A 27,430-nucleotide genomic window follows, 5' to 3' on the forward strand; every position below is an offset into this window, starting at 1 on the left:
CGTGAACCATGTCTCATGAGACTGAGCACATCGAGGTCAAGGGCGGCAGATGTCAGAGGAGTGTTTGACAGCAGAGCGAGAGTTTAGAGTGGCAATATGATGAAGGTTGCCATCCTTGAAAGACTTCTGGGGAGGGGTACAGACCAGAGGTGTGACCTGTGGAGGTGAAGAAGCCAGAGGGGGGGCAGAAGAGGAGGGAGGAGAAGGCATGGTAGCCAAGGAGGAGATATAAGGGGGAGGCAAGGAAGCCGTGGAGGGGAGAGAGGCGACAGCAGGAGAACAAAGGAAATTGAAGAGGCATGCAGGAAGCATCTATCAAAGAGGAGAAAGTTGGCTTGAGGGCCTTGGACCAAGACAGTACCATTCACATTCAAGTAAACATTAATGATGACCAAAGAGGAGTGGGAGGACGCCAGGAGGGACTCCCACCGGGTGCCACCATTAATGGGAGAAGAAAAAGGAGAGAGCACAGAGACCATGGCCCCCATTCGGACTCTGGCGCTAAGTGTTTAACGGCGCCGTAAAAGGCTGTGGCGCCGTTAAACACTTAGCGCCTTACTACGAGGTCCCTTTGCGGGACCCAACCTGAACGGCTGGTCTAGACCAGCCATTAAAGTAGGGACCCGCAAAGGGACTCTTGAGGTAAGTACGGTACCGCAATGTGCGGTACCGTACTTACCGCCTTTCCCAGTCCCATTGAGCCCTATGGGGCAAAAATGGGAATGGGGAAGGGCCAATGTTCAATGGGGAATTACCGCCCCGCCAACCTTATAATGGGGTGGTAATTCCTCATTGAACATTGGAGGACTTGTTACGATACCGGCACAAACCATGGTGCTAATAGCGCCATGGTTTAGCACCAGTATTGTAATGAGGGCCCATAATGTAGAGTTCATAGGTCTGGCGAGGGAACGGCAAAGAGAATGTCGATGAGGGTTTGTCTGGAGGAGGCACTGGTATAGGTATCAGCAATAGGGAGGCCTGGGTTGGAGACCAGGATGTCCTTTTTAAACTTCTTCTTACCAGATTTAGTGAGTAGAGCAGGATAGTCGATAGAGAAGCAGTTAGAAAAGATAGGAGAGACAGAGAGCAGCATAGAGTAGGCAGGGAGAGGAGAGAAGTGGAAGTGAGTGGTAAGAGGTGGGGGTGGGGGTGGGGAAGGGGAGAAAAACTAGGGAAGGAAAATGGTAGAAGAAACAGAGAGAGACGAGGCAATAGTAGAAGTGGGGAAAAGGCCTAGGTTTCAGAATTCAATTTTAATACTTTCACAGTGCAATTTAGATAATGGAGGAAAAACACACTTAAGTCTGAGAGTCCTGTAAAGTGGGGAAAAGGTCTAGGTTTTACAATTCAGTTTTAAATACTTTCAAAGTACCGTTTAGATAACAGAGGAAAAACACACCTAAGTCTGAGAGTCTGCTATGTGGCCAGATATTCAGGTTAGAGTAAGGCTCTATTCTTAGCCGGTCCACTCCTACCTTATTTAGTCTCTGCTGGTTGACGGATAGCCACTGGCTTCCCCTGCTGACACCTGCAGACACGATATGGAGCCGTCTCTGTGGAGAGTCACCCTTTGCCTTGGGGCCCTTATCCGTGGAGACTGTTGGGCAGGGGGCTGCCCTGGGAAGGTCAGTGATGACCAACAACACACCAATCAGAGCAGGTGGGAGGTATCAGGAAGGGGAATGGAAGCAGGGGCAGGAGGGAGGGCGAAACAACGCCGCTGAAAGCGCTTGTGACTGCAAAATTTACCAAAAATGAAGGCCCAGGAGGGTCTCTGGCAGCAATCACTCACCTGCTGGAGTACGCCAAAAGCGGCGACGGTGGAGCAGAGCGGGCCTTTAAGCCACGAAGCACTGCAGGCAGCCAATCAGGGGAGGTGGGAGGGCTGGGAGGCGGGAGGGATCAGGAAGGGGAATGGAAGCAGGGGTGAGAGGGAGGGAGTTGACCTAGAACATGACATCATTTGAATATTGGTGGATAACAGCGACCCTAGAAGTATCGCTTTGGGCGCAGACACCTTCATTGGAATGGTGGTTCATACCCAAAATTATTCTATTGACTTAGGTAATGAGATCATTGGACACATTCCAAATTACTGTTACAATTTTGATGATGATATCCCTCTGGAAAGGATTTCCACCTGGCAAGGAGGGGTATTTCTTGTACTCCTCCTGCCAGTGACTACTCCAATCCTTGAAACTTCATGTCCAGGCCAACACCATAACAAGAGATCTCTCCACCCAGCTGGAGGATACCGCCGAAATTGCCAAACCCGAGGTCTTTCCAGGCTTTAAGCAGATGGTCGGAGAATGAATCAATCTCACTGATGCCTGTGAGACAGAGGAGCAAAGGCAGAAGCTGAAACAGGTGTTTTGGGATTTTCAGGATATCTTTGCCATGGATGTGTACGACTCTGGACGCACATATATACCTTCAACCTCCATACCTACGGACCCAGAGATGGCTCCCGTATTTCTGAAGCAATACTGGTTGCCTCTTGCGTCTATTGAGTCATTCACATAGATTATTAAAAACTTAGAATCCTGTGGGATCATTTGTCCAGTCCACAGTACCTTTAACAACCTCGTACTGGGGATACTCAAAACCAATGGCCAATGGAGACTTTGCGCAGACCTATAGGAGTTATATAAATGGGTCCACATGTCAAGATGGCCCCTTCACTCCATCGACACCAAGGGTCAAAGGTGTATACCGCATTGACCTGATCAACAGTTGCTGGACAGTACCCGAGAGTAGGGAACACGAGTACAAACTTGCCTTCACCTTCAGGAGGCAGCAGTACACGTGGACCCAAACCCCCTTTGGATACATGAACTCTGTAATATCTTCCTACATAAGGCCATGCCCGACTTGGGCAAAAGGGGAAACCTAGCCTATGAAGATGATGTCTTAATCAAGAACTCAACTGTGGAGGAACATATAGCTGAAATACGCTATGTTCTGACCCATTTGCAGAAAGCTGGAACAAAACTGTCCTTTCAGAAGGCACAGTTGTGTAAGACCCGTGTGAACTTCTTAGGGCATGAAATCACCCCTGGGGGTCTCGGTCCACAGGCAAAAAAGGTGCCTACTACTCTGTGAGAACTAAGAAGCCTTCGTGGACTCACTAATTATAGTAGAAAGTTCATTGAAGACTACACAGATGCCACACAATCCTTGGTCAGTTTATTAAAGGCCGGGGTCAAGTGGGATTGGGGTTCAGAAGAATCTGAGGCAGTAAAACAACTAAAGAGAAGACTTTCCCAAGTGCTTTGTTTGGCTTACCCCATAAAGAACAAGGAGTCATCTTGGTGACGGGGTTCTCAAATACTTGCTTAACAGCAGTATTATACCATAAGCACGACATGGTCAACAAAGTAATCTCGTACGTGAGGAAGACTTTGTCCTCGGTGGAGGAAAAATTCAACAATTGCGAAAAGGCACTCCCGGCAACAGTGTGGGCGTTGAAGAATTACTGCCTGTTCATCCAGAGGAAGCACATCATTGTCGAGACTCTTCACCAGCCCTTGTAATATCTCCAAAGAGACCGAATCCAAACAACGAACGTAAGTAATTCCAGAATTACTTCCTAGATTCTGTCTAGGCAAGGCTTTCCTTTGGAGGTCAGATATGGCCAAACAAGAAGAGTCCTCTAGCACAGAGTTTGGCTGACTTGCATGACTGTGCTCAAGAGAATAGTCTCGAGGACGAAAGTCTAAACACTAAAAACAATATGGAGGCGTACCTTACTTCCCGGCACAAAGTCTATGAGCAAGACACATGCCAGGGGATACCCACAGTTTATGTGGTTGGGTGCTCCTACCATGTTGATAATCACAGGGAAAAAGAACTGGTGGCTAGCATTCGGAATGCCTGGGTGAATGATGCCCCAGAGCCCTCTGCTGGTTCCAAAATAGCTCCCCGAAGTAATCAGGTGGCAGAGTTGATGGCGGTACATCAAGCCATCCTCGCTGCCGTGCAACACCAACTCAAAGAACTGGTCATAATCACTGATTATGTCAGGAATGGGTTTGTGGAGCACCTGATTAATTGCAGAAAATCGAGGCATGCTGTGTGTGGATAACAAAACCGCTCAAGCATGGAAAATCAATTCAGCAATTGATGATCTGGTCACCTCTAATGAGATGACCATGTATTGGAAAAAGATCAGAGGTCACTCCAAAATAGAGGGACCAGACAAAATTTGAAATTACTTAGCTGACCAGTTGGCCAAAACCGGAGCCATCCACGGGGATCTGCTAGAAACCGAATTTCTTGTTGGGGGAAATCCAGGTTGCTGCTGTCACCAGGTCCCAAACACATGCCCAAAATGAACTCTCAACTGCCCAGTGGAGTAAAGAAACCCCAGATGCTGTTTTGATTTCTGCACAAAAAGAGGACCCGATTATTGGGAAATCTTATCAACATACTGAAGATCCCATGAATTTTTGTCTGACAGAATCCGATAATATTGGGAAAGATGATCTCTGGGTGGTTTGTCTGGAGGAGGCACTGGTATAGGTATCAGCAATAGGGAGGCCTGGGTTGGAGACCAGGATGTCCTTTTTACACTTCTTCTTACCAGATTTAGTGAGTAGAGCAGGATAGTCGATAGAGAAGCAGTTAGAAAAGATAGGAGAGACAGAGAGCAGCATAGAGTAGGCAGGGAGAGGAGAGAAGTGGAAGTGAGTGGTAAGAGGTGGGGGTGGGGGTGTGGAAGGGGAGAAAAACTAGGTAAGGAAAATGGTAGAAGAAACAGAGAGAGACGAGGCAATAGTAGAAGTGGGGAAAAGGCCTAGGTTTCAGAATTCAATTTTAATACTTTCACAGTGCAATTTAGATAATGGAGGAAAAACACACTTAAGTCTGAGAGTCCTGTAAAGTGGGGAAAAGGTCTAGGTTTTACAATTCAGTTTTAAATACTTTCAAAGTACCGTTTAGATAACAGAGGAAAAACACACCTAAGTCTGAGAGTCTGCTATGTGGCCAGATATTCAGGTTAGAGTAAGGCTCTATTCTTAGCCGGTCCACTCCTACCTTATTTAGTCTCTGCTGGTTGACGGATAGCCACTGGCTTACCCTGCTGACACCTGCAGACACGATATGGAGCCGTCTCTGTGGAGAGTCACCCTTTGCCTTGGGGCCCTTATCCGTGGAGACTGTTGGGCAGGGGGCTGCCATGGGAAGGTCAGTGATGACCAACAACACACCAATCAGAGCAGGTGGGAGGTATCAGGAAGGGGAATGGAAGCAGGGGCAGGAGGGAGGGCGAACCAACGCCGCTGAAAGCGCTTGTGACTGCAAAATTTACCAAAAATGAAGGCCCAGGAGGGTCTCTGGCAGCAATCACTCACCTGCTGGAGTACGCCAAAAGCGGCGACGGTGGAGCAGAGCGGGCCTTTAAGCCATGAAGCACTGCAGGCAGCCAATCAGGGGAGGTGGGAGGGCTGGGAGGCGGGAGGGATCAGGAAGGGGAATGGAAGCAGGGGTGAGAGGGAGGGAGTTGACCTAGAACATGACATCATTTGAATATTGGTGGATAACAGCGACCCTAGAAGTATCGCTTTGGGCGCAGACACCTTCATTGGAATGGTGGTTCATACCCAAAATTATTCTATTGACTTAGGTAATGAGATCATTGGACACATTCCAAATTACTGTTACAATTTTGATGATGATATCCCTCTGGAAAGGATTTCCACCTGGCAAGGAGGGGTATTTCTTGTACTCCTCCTGCCAGTGACTACTTCAATCCTTGAAACTTCATGTCCAGGCCAACACCATAACAAGAGATCTCTCCACCCAGCTGGAGGATACCGCCGAAATTGCCAAACCCGAGGTCTTTCCAGGCTTTAAGCAGATGGTCGGAGAATGAATCAATCTCACTGATGCCTGTGAGACAGAGGAGCAAAGGCAGAAGCTGAAACAGGTGTTTTGGGATTTTCAGGATATCTTTGCCATGGATGTGTACGACTCTGGACGCACATATATACCTTCAACCTCCATACCTACGGACCCAGAGATGGCTCCCGTATTTCTGAAGCAATACTGGTTGCCTCTTGCGTCTATTGAGTCATTCACATAGATTATTAAAAACTTAGAATCCTGTGGGATCATTTGTCCAGTCCACAGTACCTTTAACAACCTCGTACTGGGGATACTCAAAACCAATGGCCAATGGAGACTTTGCGCAGACCTATAGGAGTTAAATAAATGGGTCCACATGTCAAGATGGCCCCTTCACTCCATCGACACCAAGGGTCAAAGGTGTATACCGCATTGACCTGATCAACAGTTGCTGGACAGTACCCGAGAGTAGGGAACACGAGTACAAACTTGCCTTCACCTTCAGGAGGCAGCAGTACACGTGGACCCAAACCCCCTTTGGATACATGAACTCTGTAATATCTTCCTACATAAGGCCATGCCCGACTTGGGCAAAAGGGGAAACCTAGCCTATGAAGATGATGTCTTAATCAAGAACTCAACTGTGGAGGAACATATAGCTGAAATACGCTATGTTCTGACCCATTTGCAGAAAGCTGGAACAAAACTGTCCTTTCAGAAGGCACAGTTGTGTAAGACCCGTGTGAACTTCTTAGGGCATGAAATCACCCCTGGGGGTCTCGGTCCACAGGCAAAAAAGGTGCCTACTACTCTGTGAGAACTAAGAAGCCTTCGTGGACTCACTAATTATAGTAGAAAGTTCATTGAAGACTACACAGATGCCACACAATCCTTGGTCAGTTTATTAAAGGCCGGGGTCAAGTGGGATTGGGGTTCAGAAGAATCTGAGGCAGTAAAACAACTAAAGAGAAGACTTTCCCAAGTGCTTTGTTTGGCTTACCCCATAAAGAACAAGGAGTCATCTTGGTGACGGGGTTCTCAAATACTTGCTTAACAGCAGTATTATACCATAAGCACGACATGGTCAACAAAGTAATCTCGTACGTGAGGAAGACTTTGTCCTCGGTGGAGGAAAAATTCAACAATTGCGAAAAGGCACTCCCGGCAACAGTGTGGGCGTTGAAGAATTACTGCCTGTTCATCCAGAGGAAGCACATCATTGTCGAGACTCTTCACCAGCCCTTGTAATATCTCCAAAGAGACAGAATCCAAACAGGGAACGTAAGTAATTCCAGAATTACTTCCTAGATTCTGTCTAGGCAAGGCTTTCCTTTGGAGGTCAGATATGGCCAAACAAGAAGAGTCCTCTAGCACAGAGTTTGGCTGACTTGCATGACTGTGCTCAAGAGAATAGTCTCGAGGACGAAAGTCTAAACACTAAAAACAATATGGAGGCGTACCTTACTTCCCGGCACAAAGTCTATGAGCAAGACACATGCCAGGGGATACCCACAGTTTATGTGGTTGGGTGCTCCTACCATGTTGATAATCACAGGGAAAAAGAACTGGTGGCTAGCATTGGGAATGCCTGGGTGAATGATGCCCCAGAGCCCTCTGCTGGTTCCAAAATAGCTCCCCAAAGTAATCAGGTGGCAGAGTTGATGGCGGTACATCAAGCCATCCTCGCTGCCGTACAACACCAACTCAAAGAACTGGTCATAATCACTGATTATGTCAGGAATGGGTTTGTGGAGCACCTGATTAATTGCAGAAAATCGAGGCATGCTGTGTGTGGATAACAAAACCGCTCAAGCATGGAAAATCAATTCAGCAATTGATGATCTGGTCACCTCTAATGAGATGACCATGTATTGGAAAAAGATCAGAGGTCACTCCAAAATAGAGGGACCAGACAAAATTTGAAATTACTTAGCTGACCAGTTGGCCAAAACCGGAGCCATCCACGGGGATCTGCTAGAAACCGAATTTCTTGTTGGGGGAAATCCAGGTTGCTGCTGTCACCAGGTCCCAAACACATGCCCAAAATGAACTCTCAACTGCCCAGTGGAGTAAAGAAACATACTGAAGATCCCATGAATTTTTGTCTGACAGAATCCGATAATATTGGGAAAGATGATCTCCGGGTGTTGATGAAGTTTTCCAAAATGTTCCAAATCCAAGACGGTTTGTTGGTACGGAGATCCATATCTGGATGTGACCAGTGGGAGGTACCTACCTCATTCTGAAGCCTGATGTCAAGTCATGCCCATGACGGGGCCACTGCTGTTCATAGGGGGTTTCATACAACCTTAGAAATCTTGTGAGATGTCGCATACTGGCCACACATGGGTCAGGACATTGACCTATACTTAAATGGGCATCTTGTGTGTGCTCAGTTTCATCCAAGTTCCCTCACACACTGAGCTCCCGCACAGAAAAGGGGAATGACACTGCCTGGGTCAGATTTGCAAGTCAACTTCATTGGGCCAGTGATTTGCTTCTCTTGAGGAAACAAGTACATGTTGACCGTGACATGCTTGTTTACCAAGTGAATGGAATGTCTTCCGGCCCAAAATAGCAAGGCAGAAACAGCTGCCTCCCTAATGATCAATCACATCTTCTCCCCTTTTGGCCTTCCGCAAAGGATTGAGTCAGACCGAGGAAGTAATTTTACCAATCAGGTGATGACAAAGATGTGGGAGATACTAGGGGTAAAGAGAAAACTCCACATTGCCTACTGCCGAGCCTCAAGCGGGGGAGTTAAGAGGTACAATAAAACAATTGTGGGCATCTTGAAGAAGATTATGGCATACTCTGGACCTAGTTGGCACATCCGATTACCGCTTGTCCTGATGGCCATCAGGTCTACACCATCTTCTGCGACAAAAATGTCTCCATTCGAGCTCATGACTGGATGAAAAATGGTGCTACCTCAACATCTGTTCTACAGAACTCAAGAGCAGAACCTGATCAACGCGTCCATGACCCACAAGTAAATTGAGAATTTACGAAAACACCTTCTGCACAGATTTTCTGTTACGCTCACCTGGTATCCACAGGGACGCCACCAGTTTAAATAGTTTCAGTTAAAGTAGTCCAGGTAAAATAGTCCCAGGCCTGCCATACCCAAAGTAGTCCAGGTAAAGTATTCCCAGGCCTGCCACACCCAAAAGACTAGACCGCATAGCTCAGTTCGTTGTAACTGAGCTATGTGTGTGCCTCCATGTTGGCTGAACCCCCCCAAGTTAAATAGTCCCAAGTAAATAGTCCCATTCTAATGTTGGTCTTCATGATGGTTATGAGCCTGGCACCAAAGGCGCCAGGACTGACTTCAAGAGATTCTTGCAGGAGGTTTTAAGGCCTTTGACCAGGCCCTAACTGGAAGGCTGACTTGTCAGTGAGGGCCAGGGGCAAGGGTCATGACAGCACTCCCCCCATGCCCCTCTCATGGTGGCACTTCTACATGGTTCTGGTTTGGCTGGGTAATTCTGATGGAACCTTTTAATTAAGCGAGGTGCATGGATGTATTCACTAGGTTCCCATGATCTGTCTTGAGGGCCGTATCCCTTCCAATCAACTAAGTAGTATAGTTTGGATCTGGTGTATTTTGAGTCTAAGAAATCCTTTACTTCAAACTCTGGTTCTCCGTCAACTAATACTGGTTTTGGTAGTGTTGTAACCCGAGTACCGGTTTGAACCGGATTCAGGGGCGAAACGTGAAACACAGGATGAATCTGCATAGTGGGTGGTAGGGCTAATTTAACTGCCACTGGATTTATTATGGATTCAATAGAATAAGGTGCCAGATATCAGGGACGAAAGGTCTGAGTCCCTTTTATGGGCATATATTTTGATGCTAACCAGACCTTGGGTCTCATTACAACCCTGGCGGGACGGGGTAAACGGCACCATAAAAGGTGCCGGCGCCGTTTACCCCGACCACCTCATTACGAGGTCCCCTCGCGGGACCCAGGAAGCAACGCCTGGTCAAACCAGGCGTGCTTACCGGGTCCCACGAGGGGAAGAGGGAGCAAACAACGGGCCAACTCATAATGGCCCGTTGTTTGCTCCCTCTCCCATTCCCATTCAGCCCTATGGGGGCTGAAATGGGAATGCGGAAGGACAGGGTCCGGGCCTTGGAGGGAGGAACTACCAGGCCTTCCAAACTCGGAATGGCCCGGTTATTCCACATTCTGAGGACCCGGAAGCGATTTCAGCAGCAGCCATGCCACCAATAGCGGCATGGCTACCGCCAAACTCGTGATGAGGGCCCTTGTCTCAAAGTTGATAGTCGGGGACTTTACTACGATGTTGGTCAGCAAATTTCTTTTGTCTGTTCTTGGCTTTGAGTAAATGTTCCGCTGCTTCTTTGAAGGCCTGGGAAATAGTCGTATGTAGGGTTTTAACCGCTGGCATTTCCAAAGGGGTTGGGAGATCCAATTCTGAAGTATGTGGATGTCTACCATATGTAGTGTAGAAAGGGGTTTGTCCAGTGCTGGTGCGTAATGAATTATTATAGGCATATTCAGCTATCCATAACAAGTCCTTCCAATTTCTTTCCACTTGATGTAACATGCAACGTAAGTATTGCTTGAGGGTTTGGTTTGTTCTTTCTGTTTTGCCATATGTTTGAGGATGGTGACTTGTGGATAGTCGAATGTCAATTTGGGCCATTGAACAGCATTTCCTCCAGAAGTTGGATATTAACTGACTACCTCGATCTGAGATCAAGACCGATGGAAAGCCATGTAGCCATACGATTTCCTCGAGGAATACTTTTGCTAAATTGGATGCATTTGGAAGACCCTTAAAAGGAAATAAGTGTGCCATTTTAGAGAACGAGTCTACAACTACTAAGATGGTGTTGAATCCTTGACTGGGAGGTAGATCTGTAATGAAATCAAGGGACAGTGTGTGCCATGGTGTGGGAGGAATTTCCAATAGTTGGAGAAGACCAGCTGGTTTCTGCTTTTGGGACTTGTTTTGTGCACACACACCGCAAGATTGGATAAATTCTATGATGTCTTTACGCCATATGGGCCACCGATAGTTTTGTTTTACTTTAGCTAGAGTTTGGCAATTCCAGGATGACCTTCAATCAGGGAGTCGTGATAACCCGAAATAACCTGCTCTTGTAAATCTTTACTTGGCAAGTATAGACGGTTCCTAAAATATGGTAACTGATCTTTAATGGTGTAATGTTCTCCTTGAGTACACCACTCCTGTGAGAAAGTGGGACCCATTAAGAGTTGGATCTTGTTTTGGAGTTCACCCTGTGTCAATGTTGTCATAAAACCCAGGAGTTTGTCTTCTGGAATGATGGCTACTGGATCTGGAGTTATGTATACCTTTTCATTAACACCCATGCGGGACAAGGCGTTAGCCTTTCTGTTTCGGACTCCTGGCCGGTAGGTGATCACATAGTCATATTCAACGAAGAAAAGAGCCCACCACAGTTGACGGGATGATTGAGGCTTTGCTGTTTTTAGGTATTGCAGGTTTCGATGATCAGTTATGACCGTGACAGTATGTCTAGCACCAAGGAGATAGTGTCACCATGCCTTGAAAGCTGATTTTATAGCCAAGAGTTCTTTGTCTGTGATAGCATAGTTGAGTTCGGGATGTGGGCATTTTCGGGACCAGAAGGCCACAGGGGGTAACTGGCCAGTTCCTGGGTCCCTTTGTGACAGAACAGCTCCCATAGCCATGCTAGAGGCATCTGTTTCAACTATATAAGGGAGGTCTGGGCGAGGATGCCGTAGAACTGGAGCAGAAGTGAATTTTTTCTTAAGTTCTTGAAAGGCCTTCTCTGCTTCTTCGGTCCAATGGAACTTTTTATTGTTTTTTCTCAATAGTGATGTCATTGGATGCACTATTTGGGAAAAATCTGGGATGAATCGGCGGTAAAAGTTTGCAAAGCCCAACATACTCTGGATTCCTTTAAATGAAGTTGGTGACGCCCAGTTAAGAATGCCATCTACTTTGTGCCTATCAATTCTGATACCTTTTGGTGTGAGGATAAAACCGAGGAACTCCACTTCGGTGACATGAAAAGAGCATTTTTCAAGTTTAGCATACAGTTTATGTTGGCCGAGTTTAGTAAGGACGGAGCGGACATGCCTGACATGGTCTTCTTTTGTAGCAGAATACACTAAGATGTCATTAATGTAAACCAGGGCGCAAACGTCGATTAACTCCCGCAAAACATCATTCATAAAATACTGGAATGCAGCAGGAGTGTTGCAAATTCCAAGAGGCATTACCTGGTATTCATACAAGCCGTATTTGGTACGAAAGGCGGTTTTCCATTTGTCTCCTTTCTTCACTCGAACAAGATGGTACGCCCCCCCTAAGGTCCAGTTTGGTATAGATTTGGGCAACTTTGACTTGATCCAATAATTCGGGAATAAGGGGCAGTGCATAACGTTTTTTTTATTGTGATCTGGTTTAATGCGCGACAGTCGATGCAAGTCCTCAAATCTCCTTCCTTCTTTGGTACAAAGAATAAGGGACTGGCTGCCGGTGATTTAGATGGACGGATAAATCCATTTGCCAGGTACTGATCAAGATAAGATTTCAAATGGAGGTTTTCTTGTTCAGTAAGTGCATAGATTCGACCACAAGGAATTTGCGCACCAGGTATGAGGTTGATCTGACAATCGTAGGGCCTGTGCGGTGGTAGAGTATTGGCTTGTTCTTTCTGGAACGTGTCTTGAAAATCTTGGTATTCATTTGGTAGAGTACTAGTCACACCTAGTACAATCGCTGCCATACTGGGAGCAGCAGATGTACATAAGTCTGTTTTCCCCTTTTCTTGGTAATAACAGGTACGAGCACTATCATCGGAAAAGGCCAACTTCTTAGCACGCCAATCTATTAGAGGGTTGTGAGCTACCAACCGTGGCATCCCTAAGATTAGTCGAAACTGAGGAGCTTTGATGTGATCGAATGCAATAGATTCTCGGTGTCCATCCTGGGACAGTAGGGTTAGTGCTGCTGTGCATTAGGTTACTGGTCCGGAAGCTATTTCTGTCCCATTAACAGTAGTAACTTTTTCAGTAGTCGACTTAGAGCATAAGGGAAGCCCCATCTCTGCTGCCAGATCTTGGTCTACATAATTCCCAACTGTTCCGCTGTCTATGTATGCTTCGACAGCATGCATCCGAGACGGTTGTTGGTGATTGATCAAAATTATTGCTAATGCAAAGTGTGAGGTCTGTGGCTCATCCTTCTCGCTCGATAAGCGGACCTCTACGCTTGCCGGGCTTGGTAGTTTTCTGACTCGTTGTTATTATCGTCATTCTCTGTGGCTCCAACAGTTCTCCTTGGTGGTTTCACTGGACATTCTTTGAGGAAGTGGCTTGATTTTCCATAATATAAGCATAATTGCTGTTGCCTTCGTTTGTCTCTTTCAGTTTTAGTTAAAGGGGGCCGTACACCTCCGATTTGCATGGGTTCTACCGTGTTTTCCAATGTACGTGGAACGTTATCCTTTGACCGGACATACATAGCTCGAGTGTCTACCATATCTGGTCCGCTTTTTGGTCTTGTAATTTGTGATCTAATTGCACCACAAGGTTGATGAATTCTCCAAAGTCTTTAGGTGGGTTAACCACTTAAGCAAGGACATCCTTTAGTTCCCCTCATAGACCCTGATGAAATAGTGTGGTCCTTTTTTCCTCAGGCCACCCAGCTTCAACGACTAGTCTGTTAAATGTTGCTACATATGTAAGCAAGTCTTGACTTCCTTGACAGAGTGACAAAAGTTTGTTGTCTAATGCTTGGCCTTGGGTATGACGAGCAAAGAGTTTTTCCATTTCCATCTGGAAACCCCCAAAGTAATGTAACAACGGGTTATCCTGACTTACCAATGGTACAGACCAATCCGCAGCACTGCCACTCAGATACAACAAGACAAAAGCAACCCACGCTTGGTTGTTAGGAAAAGCCCCAGGTCTGCAAAGGAAATGAAGATGACACTGGTTCATGAACGTTGCGTACTTCTTGGGGTCCCCTGTAAATCGTTCAGGTGGAGCTAAAGGAACTGTCCCAGGAAGGGTTATTTGTACTGGATTGGTGGAAGAAGTTGGTACAGGTGCTGGCGGAATGTTACCAGGCAATGGTGTTTGTCCTGCCTGTGATTGGAGCAATTGTCTACTTATTTTGTTGGTACGATCCTTAGTAATACTCAAATCCCTCCTAAGAGTGTTGGTTTCTTGCCTGACTGAATGTACTTCAGCGCATAATTGTCCCAACAACTAAACTAACTGGTCATTCTCTGAAGTCTCCATGACACCCAGGTGGATAATATTATTGAGGCTTTACGTTCTGTTTCGCTCACCTAGTATCCACAGGGAAGCCACCTAGCCCTGGCTGGATGATTTGCACTCTCGAACCCTCTCCCGGTCCCTTGGTAAGGCCTCTGGTTAAACATGGGTCTGCAATATAGGAGAACTGGGTTCAATACCAGATTGTCTTTATGTTTTCCCACCTCCCTTGGCCTCAACTCCTTCCTCCCCCTTGGGCCCTCTCCTCACCTTAATATTGTAAAAGGTGGATTCTCCGTCCTGCTCCTCGTGGCAGGGGCACGTAGATGTGGGGGGCGAGCAGCGACCAAGTTACTTCACTGGTGCAAGCCCCTCTGTGGGAATCCAGGCATGCTGCGACTCCGTAGGTTTGCTGCTTTACAGTCTTTATATGCAGTTCTTATGTTCCTCTTAGTTCGAATAATAATGTCTTGCTTCTTTCCTTTTAGGTATGGAAAGGTATTTTGGTGTTGTCATGCAGTTTGAAGATGAGCATGGGCTGGTAGGCGAAAGCGCGGTGTGCACGATGCTTTCCGGTGAGTAATGCGCGATGCGCAGCGCTTTTTCCTCTTTTATATTGCTAACCTGTGCCTTTTCTCTCCTTGCAGGTTGCGATGTTCCTCGCAGAGCATCATAATGTTCCAGCAATTATACTGACCAGGAGATGACTACCCAGGTAAGAATTGTGTGGCTTTCTTCATTTGGGAGAATACGTGAGTAAGCGCTTACTAATGCTGTCTTTCTTTCTCCTCTTTCCAGGTTATGGTATTCCAGGATGCATGCGGTGCCGGATCATGGAGTTCATACCTTCAGGTGAGTGGAATTGAAGTCGGCGATGGATTGAAGACATGATACTGTTCCACGTAAGTTTCGTAGTGTTCTTTCTCTCTCTGCAGGTCCTTGGTTTCAGGTAAGCTGGCATCAAAGAACTGGACATAGTGAGTGTTACCCTGCCCGCAGCAGAATAACACAAAGCATGTTCTGCTGTTTGGGTGCGGTTTAAATAGTCTCAGGTAAAGTAGTCCAGGTAAAATAGTCCCAGGCCTGCCACACCCAAATTAGTCCAGGTAAAGTAGTCCCAGGCCTGCCACACCCAAAAGACCAGACCGCATAGCTCAGTTCCTTGTAACTGAGCTATGTGTGTGCCTCCATGTTGGCTGAACCCCCCCAAGTTAAATAGTCCCATGTAAATAGTCCCATTCTAATGTTGGTCTTCATGATGGTTATGAGCCTGGCGCCAAAGGTGCCAGGACTGACTCCAAGAGAGTCTTGGATGAAGTTTTAAGGCCTTTGACCTGGCCCTAACTGGAAGGCTGTCTTGCCAGTGAGGGCCAGGGGCAAGGGTCATGACATTTGCTTACGCTCAGCAAAGTTTAGACAAATCAGTAGAGGGGATGAAAATCCACTACGACTTAAAGACACCAAGAAAGAGTACGAAGTAGGAGACAGGGTCTACCTGTATAATTTCCAATGGAACAAGACCAAAGAGTGGAAGTTCCTCCAATCTTAGTGCAGTGCTTTTGAAATTGTCGACAAAATCTCACTGTCGCCTATAAAATCTGCATCCCTAAAGGAGAACTCAGGGAAGATAAATGGGTTCATATCAATCAGTTGAAGAGCTGTTATCCCAAAAAGACTTTGTGAATGATTGAAGAACCCAGTGAGGGTAAAGCCCAGGAACCATTTGAAGAATAAAAGTAAATAAGGGGAACTACGATGGAGAAAATCACACATTTACAGGGAGTAAAAGCACATATACTTATCAGGAATGTACCAAAAGCAATGATCATGTCTGAAATGGTATACGTCAACTGAAAAGTAATGTGTAACTCATTGTTTTTTTGTCAATTTGTACGTCGATCATACCGGGGAAATTAGTACTGTATGAAATACTTTACCTCTATTTTATTCTCGGTAGATTAAATAGCTCCTTGCCTCTACAGGCTGGAATTGGAGCTACCGGAAAAGGAGGGGTCCAGACCCAAAACCCAAAATCCAAAAAGAGTGGAGTGCAGAGACCACAGCGCCATTCCCTCAGGACAGAGAAAAGAGTGGACGTGCTCGGACAGTGACTCCTGGAATTAACCCAGGTCACAAGGAAACAAAGACGCCACTCTCTCCTTGCTCTTCTCTCTGTCTCGCTAGAATCAAAGAGTGGGGATCTGTGGGGTGAAATATAGCCCCTGAATGCCCAGGAATAAAGAGGCCAGAGTGATTTGGGAAGTCCTATTGAAGTATAAGGCCAGCACAGAAATGGTGATTTCAGACATGAGGCCTATTGTACCAAACACAGGCCAAAATCTCAAAGGAAAGAAAGTGGGCTTGAATCTCAAAAGTGTAAAGATATGAGCAATGCATTTCAGCAAGTAAAGGAAAGTCCTGTGTCTGACAATGCTGTTTTACTGAATCCATGGCGAGCTGCACTTTTACTTAAATAAACAGATAACAGTGTGTACATTATCTTCAATGTAATACCAGATAGTGCTCCAGTCATCTCAAGTACAACCGAGCTCATTGCAATTATAAGAACTAAAAGAACTTCCCAAATGACAGTATGCTAAGAGGAGTGCTCACTAGACTTTCAGAGTTTGAAATTTGTTTTCTCATATAACTTCCCTATACATACGGACAATCCAGAAGTGATATTCATGTATTTTTCAACTGTGAGATTAAAGAAGTACATTGCACATGGGTATATAAAAATATCATGTAAAATGTATTGTGTGCAAGTTTAAAAGCCATTGCTTGCAGAATTTTACATGCAGCCGGTCATTTCTCCTAAAAATGAAACTTAAGCTCCAAGACCTTTCCTCTGCTGATCCTGGAGAGGGGGGGGGGTCTGGTTGTCAACCATCAATCAGGGCCATTGCTTAAAAATATAGAAAGAAATACACTGCCTAGATTTAAATCACAGTGGAAACAGATAGGGCCATGTCTATTCTTTCAGCAGAAGTGACCTTGAGTTCACAATTCCCATAAAATGTCTGTTAGAGTTGCAGCCAGGGCCATTACAGGCCATGAAGGGAGAGGTGAAGATAAACATGAACCAGCCTCTGGCTGATCACATGCTCAAGGGAAAATGAAACTGAAAGAGAATAAAGAAAAAACTGGAGATTAGTCCATAGAAAAATACATATTATTGCATAAAAGGGGCAGCATATATGCCACAACTGTCATTACAGACTTTTATTAAAGGTGACACTAACCCTCTTTGAACCATGTTCAGATGTTTTTGGGGCGATAAACATAACTGAAGTTATTAATGAAAATTTGATTTTGCCCTTCCCTTGATTCCGAGAGATTTGAAAGTTGGTGTTAGGGTGAAGAATACGATTAGCATGGGAACTATGAATTGGCATATTTTTCACTGATAAGGATCATGAGTAAATGAAGAAAAGATGTATTGTTGCATAAGAAGGGTGTGCCGAATTCAGATTAGCATCATCTGATTTGCCTTAAAATGTAGTTCTTAAAAAAGTATATTCATGCATGTAAAGATTTGAAAAATGAGGGTACTTGCCATGTTGATAGATTTTCAGAGTTTTAAACATGCGAAGCCCACGTGTCAGTTTGGGATGACAAAGCTTTTTCCTCCCACAGCTTTCCTAACTCACACTCCTCATCTCCTTGTCCTATTAGCACACAGGTGGGAGGTGAGTAGAGAAAACCAACCAATCGCTTTCGCAGGAATCATGACAAGTTTGTGATGTCTTTTGCCCTATAATTAAACCAGTTTGCATCAGAACTGTGCTTTTTTTCCCCACTTATTCCGATGATTACCTGCTGCTGTACTCTTGCAAGAAACATCCAAGCAGAGAGGCCCCACATTCTGCATTGGAGACAGGAACCAGGAGACATAGAAGCTGACTGGGACCCCTTGGAGGAGTTAGAGGGGACTATCCTGGACTGACACCATTACTGTCCCAGAGGTGCCGTGCTGTTCCATGATGCTCATTACAAGGCCTCTCATGTAAGTAAAACTATCCCCAAAGCCATAGATTGTGCAGGCCCTGCATTTTCAAGTATTGTTTTAGTTATTTCACCATAGCAAACTATCCTGTTTGTCTGTGTAGATCCGTAGCATATTTAATTAAAGTAAATCAATGAATTCCCCTATAGACATCACAGGATGTGTTTTGTCAGCATTCAAAACTAACAAGCTCTTCCCAGTGTGTTTTGAGCTGGTATAGACAGTTGATTTGCCAAAAGAATTAATCCCAAAACCCTGTTTCCACGTGAGTGTGCAGGGTGCAAAATGAAATTGCCCCTTTGTTCCCATTGTGCTCTGACCAAAACCACAAAGCCCTGCCTGTTCTTTTTAGGAGTGGCAAAACAAATGTTCCCATTGCTTTTCTTTCCTTCATATTGCATCTGTGGTAATGCGTAGAAAAAAACGATTTTTCCCCTTCAATCCCTTTGCATTTTTATGTAGACCCCAAAACGATTTTACCATTGTGTTCCCACTCTCTGTCACTGGCCTTCAATTCAGAGGGGCCAAGTCTAATTGATGTTTGGAGGGAGGGGGTCGCTGGGAGGAAAGTATTATTACCAAATCAGCAATCACTGTGTGTTTTGAATTGTTCGTTTTCTGTATTGTTGAGTGATTTGAAAAGAAAGCCTCGGGAAATTGTGACTGTATATCTCAGTGTTATCTCTGTGTTGGTGCCATTACGGAAGTCATTTTTGTTCTTGTGTTGCCACAGCATTGGTGGCAGATGTTTGTCTGTCAAATTTGGATTAAATGAATTAATACATCTATATTCTCACTATACACCGGCCTGGTTCCTAGTCCATTGTGGCACCAGGTATTTGTTGGGGTTGGAGGCCTTACCAAAGTGAACCTTAACAAGCAATAGTGAGTTATTGTGCGCCACCCTGAGTTGAGGGTGACAGCGTAATAAACCGCACCACAAAGATCACGTCTGAGATATCCTGGACATATGGGTGTGGATATCTAAATCACTAGGCATGGACTGTGAGCAGATTTATCAAGGCTGGTGCATAGTTCCATGTGCCATGGTGAAAAGCACACAAGCTCTGTGGACTAGGACAGCATGAGAAACACAACTACAATACTGCCCACAATCCTGCAGAGTCACAGAGACACAAGTAAAGGGTTGGGAGAACAGAAGCCAAATGGTGGCCAATTCTGCACTGGTGCCACGCAGTGCTGCACTAATACCAGGCAATTTAGAACTGACATTTGCACAGACACTTTGGTGCAACATGCCTTCCTTGTGCTGATTAGTCAGTGCAATTGTCATTGCAAAACCTTTCTACGCATGCGTTGCATTTCCCAGGACTGATTTGATGTACGTAGTTCACTACAGTTTTCCCCTCCACCCGCCGCTGTTCCTTGTCGTGTGCAATATTTGATTACATTTTTAGTGCAGCAAATTTGCCACTGTGCTGAAGATTGCTCTGTCGATCAAAACAGAGCAAGCATTTGGTATAACACAAAAAGATCATGGTGACACCTGCTACAATGCACCGCACGTGGTGCTGATTGTCACCAGTGCATGAACAAAGTAAATCCCAGGAACATTTGAATCTATTTGAATTGCAAAACTGTGTTCGGTGAATTTGCGCAGAATTGCACGTTATTTCGTAGTCAGTTGCATCCGATGTTTTGTTTTTAAGCACACATTTACATTTTGGAAAGAATGCATTTAAACCACACTTTACAGGGTAATAATTGTACAATAATGCAGAGCCTTCAAGAAACCAAAGTAATGTGTTTAAATATCTGCTTCTACTTGCAATAGACTGTGCACTTATAATGCAGAGTAAAACGTGGTCAAACCTGCAATGCAAGGGAATCATTAAGTGCTCATGTTATCAGTTCAGTGAGGACCCCAGTGTTTTTGCAATCAAAGCGCTTATGGGGCTATTAAAAGAATATTTCATGCAATATGTACAGTGTGCACCGAAACACCTGTTGATACAGATGTCTTAAAACAGTTGGATGCATAAAGACTTAGTTCACACTGCCCTACTGGAGCAAAAAGGCTGTCTCAGCAAAGCAACAAGGGAGGCTATTAAAACTAATATTTATATTTCCTGAGGACTACTCTAAGTAATTTAACGAAACATAAAAGACGATCTGACATATCCAAAGCAAGAGAACGCACAGATCTTTGCCAAAGGCTCAGAATGTGAGAGCCCGCGAAGATGAGCGAGTGCATCTCGAGCGATGCTGCGCTCTTGGAAGTGGAGTCAACTTTTAAAGTGAAAGGTTGTTTTTTTCTGTAGTGTCTGGTTTTTTTCTGCTCACCCAGAAAAACACGACTTTACTAATAAACATACAGTTTAATTCTTCATGAAAAAAGGGACCTAGCGGTCGATAGTACAGCATATACTTTGATAAAATTGGTGTAAAATCCTGTTCTTTCTGGTAATAGTGGAGCAAGGGTATTTTGTAGTAGTTGCAATGAGGCCCATGGATTTTGCAAAGCACATTCACAAGTTAGGCAGAAATATGGCAGTAAATCAGCCAAAAAATTGACCTGTTACTGCTACTTGGTCAGGGGGAATTTCAGCCTGATTACAAATGTTGGTGGCAGTGTAATTCCTCATTTATTTTGGGTCCACTGGACCCAATGGGGCATTTTTTTGCGCAATAAACAAGGTGGTAATTAATTCTGCCGATTTTTCAGTGTTGAGTGGGAAGATTTACCTCCAGGGTGTTCCTGGAGGTAAATCCTCCACTCAAACCCCAACCTCATGATTTGGCGTAGTGCTAAGATTGGTTGTAACTATTTCTTGATAAAATAAAAACAAGAATACTGAATGTATTCCTAGTACACAACCAATTAAATGGTTCATTCATTAATCATGATATAGAGGAAAAGAACTTCTTGTTGGAGAGGAAAAAAAAACTCTATTCACTTTCTACAAGTACATCTATATAACAGGTTAAATAAAAATGTTACAATTGTGTAAAATAAACATTCTGTCTACAAAAAAACTTAAAAGAAAAACACTTTCAAAGGGAAGGGGTATCTACAGTATTGTATAGAAAAAATAAATGCTATATGATTACCTCAACTACACTAACCATTTAGATAACTACCAAATTGGTTTTGCATCAGCAAATTCTAAATAGAATTGACCACAATATCAATAGTTTGTGCACCTATAAAGGAATTTCACTGCAATGAAGCTATGTTTCAATACTGTACAAACATTATTTAATATTAAATTATGACAAATTTGCAGATTCATTTATTCAACCTTAACCAGGAAGCCAAGACATATAACCTAACTATGTCTTCAGTTTTACAAATAAATGTATGAAGACATGCCAACATTTTAACATTATTTGGAGTATACATCTTTTTGAAATGTAGTCATACCAATATAGAACCATATTCTCCCATAGGGACCCATAAAAATTCTATTGTTAATAACTTTTGATCCGAGTAATGGATTTGACTGACATTTCTGAAGTGATTATCGACTCGTCCCCCCTCTCCCAGACTGCAAAGTTTCGTAAAGATTTGTCAAAAAAGAAAAAAGTTATTAACAAGACAAAAAATGTTTTTGCTAAAAGTGCAGCCTACTTCCCATTAATTTTCCCATTGACAAACATGGTCAATTTGTGTGAAATCACACAGCCCAAACTGCTGGATGGATTTGGACCAGATCCAAAACAACTTGGGCACGAAGCATTGACTTGCGATCCATGCTTAGCTTGGGTTATTCCGTGCAGGAGTTATTCAAATATTTGATGGGGTACGGGGTGCCCCTTCTCAAAAATAGATAGATATATTGCAGGGATTTACCCAAAACCAGATGTTTTTAGAAATGAAAAAGCCACCATCTTATTTTTCTGTCGAAGCGAGAGATAACTGTGGTTATAGGCAAGGAATGGGATAATAAAAGTATTTAAAAAGCTATTTGCACGTTAAAATAATTGTAAATGAGTTTTGTCTAGAGGCAGGGAGGTTGCTGGAGGAAACCTAGTTAAATTCAGGGGTTATAGGAGGTCCAGGAACTGAGATTGCAACACAAAACTTTCTGTAGCCAAGGATATAGCCTCAAATAGCCGACATCTCAAAGCAAACTGCGTCACAGAAACAGTCAATTTCCATGCACGTAATACGTGAACTCCATGCATTTTTTAATTTTCTTTTTAAATATAACCACAGTCAGAGTTAATTGACTTTTTTTATAACCGTGTTTACAAATGGTTAAAGGGGGACTCACTTCGGGTTTTATAATACAATAGAAGTTCAAAGATAAATACATTTAAACACTTTTCATGTACTTATGTAAGGTAGATGAAGATACAGAAAGCACATGTTAAGATGAGCGTCTCAAGGGCGCTGAGTACCTGTTTGTTTGGTTGAAGGTCTCGGAGAGGCTGCCAGACTGTCTGCTGCAACACTGGTGATGGGATGACGCGGAGAACCGGCCCGACTCCCACCCGGGAATATCACCGGGTTGTAGGTGAACCAGCTCCCAAAGTCACAGATGCGCTCTCCCCTGATTTACGTGACGTCAGGAACAGTGCAAGTACTGGCAGGAGAAGCGTTGCTGGTATAAGTAGTCCAATAAGTAGGATGTCGTTGGATCTGGAATGCCGTAATACAGTATACTGGTGTAGCAGAAGAACCATGATCCACAAGGCTGAGTGAAGGGCAGGCAGAGCAAGGAACAAGACAGAGGAACCTAAGGCAATGAAGCCTGAAGGTCAGTAGCAAGACCCAACACCCAGGTAGGGAGACAGAGAAAACCACCCAGGGGTAGCAACGGGAAGCCAGGGAGAGAAAAGGACAGATGGGGAAATATGGACCAAAGATGGATCCCCCAAGGTAGAAGGGCAGGGGGCAGCCCAAGAAACCGGGAGTAGAGAACCACCACAAGACAGGAACCCAAGGAAGGAGCTGTAACAGGTCAGGACCAAAAGCTGGGCAGGAAGTTCCAGGAGCGAGGACACGATCAGAGTACCAACCGCATTGAGACACGATTAGCAGAATGGTTCTGCTCCTTATATAGGACAACCAGCACCTGGCAGGTTTGTAATGCAAGCCGTGTCATTCCCCGGTGCTGGTGTCCCCATAACGAAATGCACATGCACAGAGGGTGAAACATGCCCGCCCGTGCATGCGCAGATGGGCACGATCACGAAACCCGGAAGCACCCGGGTATGCGGCACCCAAAGAATGAAAGCGCGGGTAGACCCACCAGGACGGGACAAGCCGGGAAGGGATGGATTGCCCCGGTCTCCGGGTAAGTGGCGTGACAGCACAGTATAATACACGACAGTAAAGTAGGTGGGGATACATTTAATGGGTACAATTACACAAGATAAAATAGCATGGGTGACAACACACAGGCTAAAATACAGTGGGCCTCATCACGAGTTGGGCGGTAACGCCAGCACTTTTAGCGCCGGTGCTAATAGCCCTACTGCCAAACCCCCTGGCGCTATTAGTGCCGGATCACGGGTTCGGCGGAAGGGTTATTGCCCATTCCCCATTGGGCCCATTCGGGAATTCCTCATTCCCCATTGGGCCCAATGGGGAAAATTCACGCTATTACTGCCAGCGGATTTCCCGCCGGCGGTAATCACACCGAAAATTGGCAATTTTGCAGCTAAAGCCATGATATGGCAGACCCTTGAATGCAACGGTAATAGCGCTACCGCCGCATTTAAAGGTTACCGCTAGACTCGAGATGAGGACCAGTGTATGGGCATCAAAAACTAAAATAGGGTCGCTCCTTTTTCTATTGATTTTGTCAAATAAATTTCTTCCGTTTTTCTACACAGTCTCACTGTGGGTGAATACCCCATCGTCGTTGCTGGGCTCAATCCTCAACACATCAATCACTTCCCTTTTTGTATAGCCGCGGCTATCAGAATTCTTTTTTTGAAAACAATATCTGAGTATGGAATATAAATGACAAAAGAGGCAGTAGTGATACAATGGTACTTAAAAGGTGTCAATACAATAAATGACTCAATAAATGACTGCTCATGAAGTTATTTAAAGTGTATGATGATAAATGATACATTGTAGTTAGGGTATACAAGATCAGGGTTAGTTAGGGTGGATAAGGATCAAAAACAGGAAAAGGATCGGTTGGACACAAACAATGAGTATAGTGCATAGAGTGTTGTACAATAAGAAGAACAAAACTGCATAAAATGATTCCTTTTATACTTTCCAAAATCAAAACCACAAAAAGAGGACTATATTTACTCACCAAAATACAAACATGGCTGACACATTTTGAGTGTAACCTATCAAACACAGAATTACAACAGTAACATCAACCAATTACAAACACCAAAACACATACATCATACATATCCTATTCAAAGAAACTACTAGAAATTCACACTAGGAATCATTTTCCTGGAAACAGAGAAAGGGGGTCATTACAAGGTTGGTGGTAAGGGGTTAACGGCGCCGGTAAAGGTGCTGGTGCTGTTAATGTCTTACCGCCGCATTACGAGGTCCTTTAGCGGGTCCCGCTAAGGGCGGCTGGTTTTACCAGCCGCCCTTAGCGGGACCCGCTAAAGGACCAGCATGCTAACAACGGGCCCGTTATTAACAGGCCCGTTGTTCGCATGGTCCCCATTCCCTTGAGCCCTATGGGTGCTTGAATGGGAATGGATCCCTGAATGGGGAAATACTGGGTCCTCCAAGGTTGGAATGGCCCGATAATTCCCCATTCAGGGAACCCAGACCCGGTATGCGGCAAGGGGGTAGCCATGGCCCTAATGGCGCCATGGCTACCACCAACCTTGTAATGACCCCCAAAGACTGATAAGCAGGGATCTTGCTTTGAGAGATTTTACAACTAAATGGTTTGGATTGCAGTGAATGCGTGGGTTCCAAGTTTTTCCAAAATGGTTCAGTCTGAAAAGAACAGGGCACCCAGAGATCATACTAATTTATTGTGGATGCAATTGTAAGGGGTGAAGGTGCCCTAAACAGAACTTGCACAGCACCTAGAGTAGCAACCTGGGAAAAACAGGAGAAATTATATAGGCAGACCCCTTACTGCATACTAGTGCAAATATCAGAGTCTGTGGGCACCAGATATGACCAGGAACCTTAGCCTGGGCCCTAGTGCTGTGTGGACTAATTACCACCAATCGTGTTTGCTATGGCTGGGCCAATTCTGCATGAAATAACGGCACCACTCATGAGTTTGCGAGCATGAAACTGACTTTTATATATTAGGCATCAGTACATAATCATTCAATACATGTATCGGCTAACTCCATCAATAATTATTGGGTGGAATTATTGTCCTAGACATCAGTTCATAACTAAACAATAAATCGCATGCCTGTGGAACCCAGGCAGATTGGCTATGGTGATACCCAGGCACGGATCGATAAACAAGTACATGAATAGCATCAATGCGGAACATTGATGGATGGGCTGCAGTGTTACCCAGACAGGAATTAATTAATAAATAGCATCAATGCTGACCACTGGCTGATTGGCTGCTGTGTTACCAGACAGGAATTAATAAACACATAAACAGCATCAATGCTGACCACTGGCTGATTGGCTGCTGTGTTACCAGACAGGAATTAATAAACACATAAACAGCATCAATGCTGACCACTGGCTGATTGGCTACTGTGTTACCCAGGCAGAAATGAATAAATAAATAGCATTAATGCTGAACAGTGGTTGATTGGCTGCTGTGTTACCCAGACAGGAATCAATACATAAATACATGAATAAAGAAAACACACCACTTTGGCAGGGCTGTGTACCTTTTAGGATTTAATCATACACTCTGCATAATTAATTCTGACATAAGAAGCCGCCTAATTCATACAGTGCTTTATGACCATAGAAAATGACTGTGGAGTGTCAATACATATAAAACAATGGCACTGCACCCCTTACAAAATCAGGGTTAGTGAGTTCATCCCTTTCCAATACTGTTCCATGAATAGCACCGATCCATGGGCCAGACCCAACCAACAACGGTGAATAACTTTTCTAATCCCTTACATATAGGTAACTGGCAGCGATGCTACATCTCAGTTGACTGTACGGAGGTTCTGGAGTATATAACCAAACAATGTATTATTCCAGACCTTGCAAATGGGCCATTATCACTGTCTAGGTTCCCAGGAATGATTCACTCATGAGGTGGAAACTAACTTCACCATTTTCCTAGTGGCAGCTGCAGTCTGCCACACACCCACATAGACAGACAGTTAAATATATAACCCGCAGTGAAATGTGTGCTGAGACACCCAATACACAGTGTTACTTGTCAGGTGCTGGGAGGGTTTAGCGGACACACTTTCAGCCATGCACTTTAACTGACCCAGCTACTCAACAGCTAAACTCGTGCCAGTCGGGTATTACTCAAGAAAGATATACTACCCCAATGCCTTGCACATAGAAACATGTGTGAACCCAAAGCTAGGGGCATCCTAACTGAATGACACAGTGGCTATGCCTGTTAACACACAGCAACACCAGCGATTTATACATCACCATGAATCCGGCACTTGCTCATGTATGTACTACAACCACACAATGGGTAGGGGAAAAAGAAGAACCTAACAAGGTATACCCCGGGCTCTTGTTGGGCGAGAGGTAGTCTTTTCCTGCCCCTCTCACCATTCCTGCATGATCGAATCTCACCTATGCTGGAGGGGGGAGATGTCCCCCTTCCCACTTATGCGGGATATGCATTATTACCCTCCCATTACTAACAAAGAATCATGCAGAAACTCCATTTTGTGACACACAAACAACATCTTTTACTATGCCTGAAAATGATCTCTAGAAGCTTGTCCCTCCCTCTGCCCAGTGTCTCACCCCACCAGCCCAGGCCCCCTCCACCTCCTGCCAGCTCTGCACAAGTTATGTTCTCATTTAAGTCCGGCCATTCATTGTTGCAAGCATTAGTTTGATCACTGCGCTTTGTGAGACCGGAGCAGGCCCCTGCCCTCGTGAACATCCATCTCCGCTACCTGCCTGTGCTCCCTCGACCCCCACCCCGCTCAGCCATAATCTACTGGGACCCGGCCCCTCTGCTCTTTGATACAGATACACATCTGACCACTCTAATGACCAGGAGGAGAACACCCAACATAGCTCTAATCCCAGACACCCATATATTCTTCCTAAAGCTAACACATGTCTGTCTGTATCATGAGGCATCAGGTAGATCAAGGACCTGCAGGATGGGTACCTGGGTCGGGGCACAGAGTTTATGGATGCCAAGGTGCAAAAGGTACAATGTAGATATATAACCTGTTAGTGTGTTCTTTGAAAGTA

The sequence above is a fragment of the Ambystoma mexicanum genome, chromosome 10 (assembly GCF_040938575.1).
Source record: "Ambystoma mexicanum isolate Mex_15411 chromosome 10, UKY_AmexF1_1, whole genome shotgun sequence".
NCBI classification, from domain to species: domain Eukaryota; kingdom Metazoa; phylum Chordata; class Amphibia; order Caudata; family Ambystomatidae; genus Ambystoma; species Ambystoma mexicanum.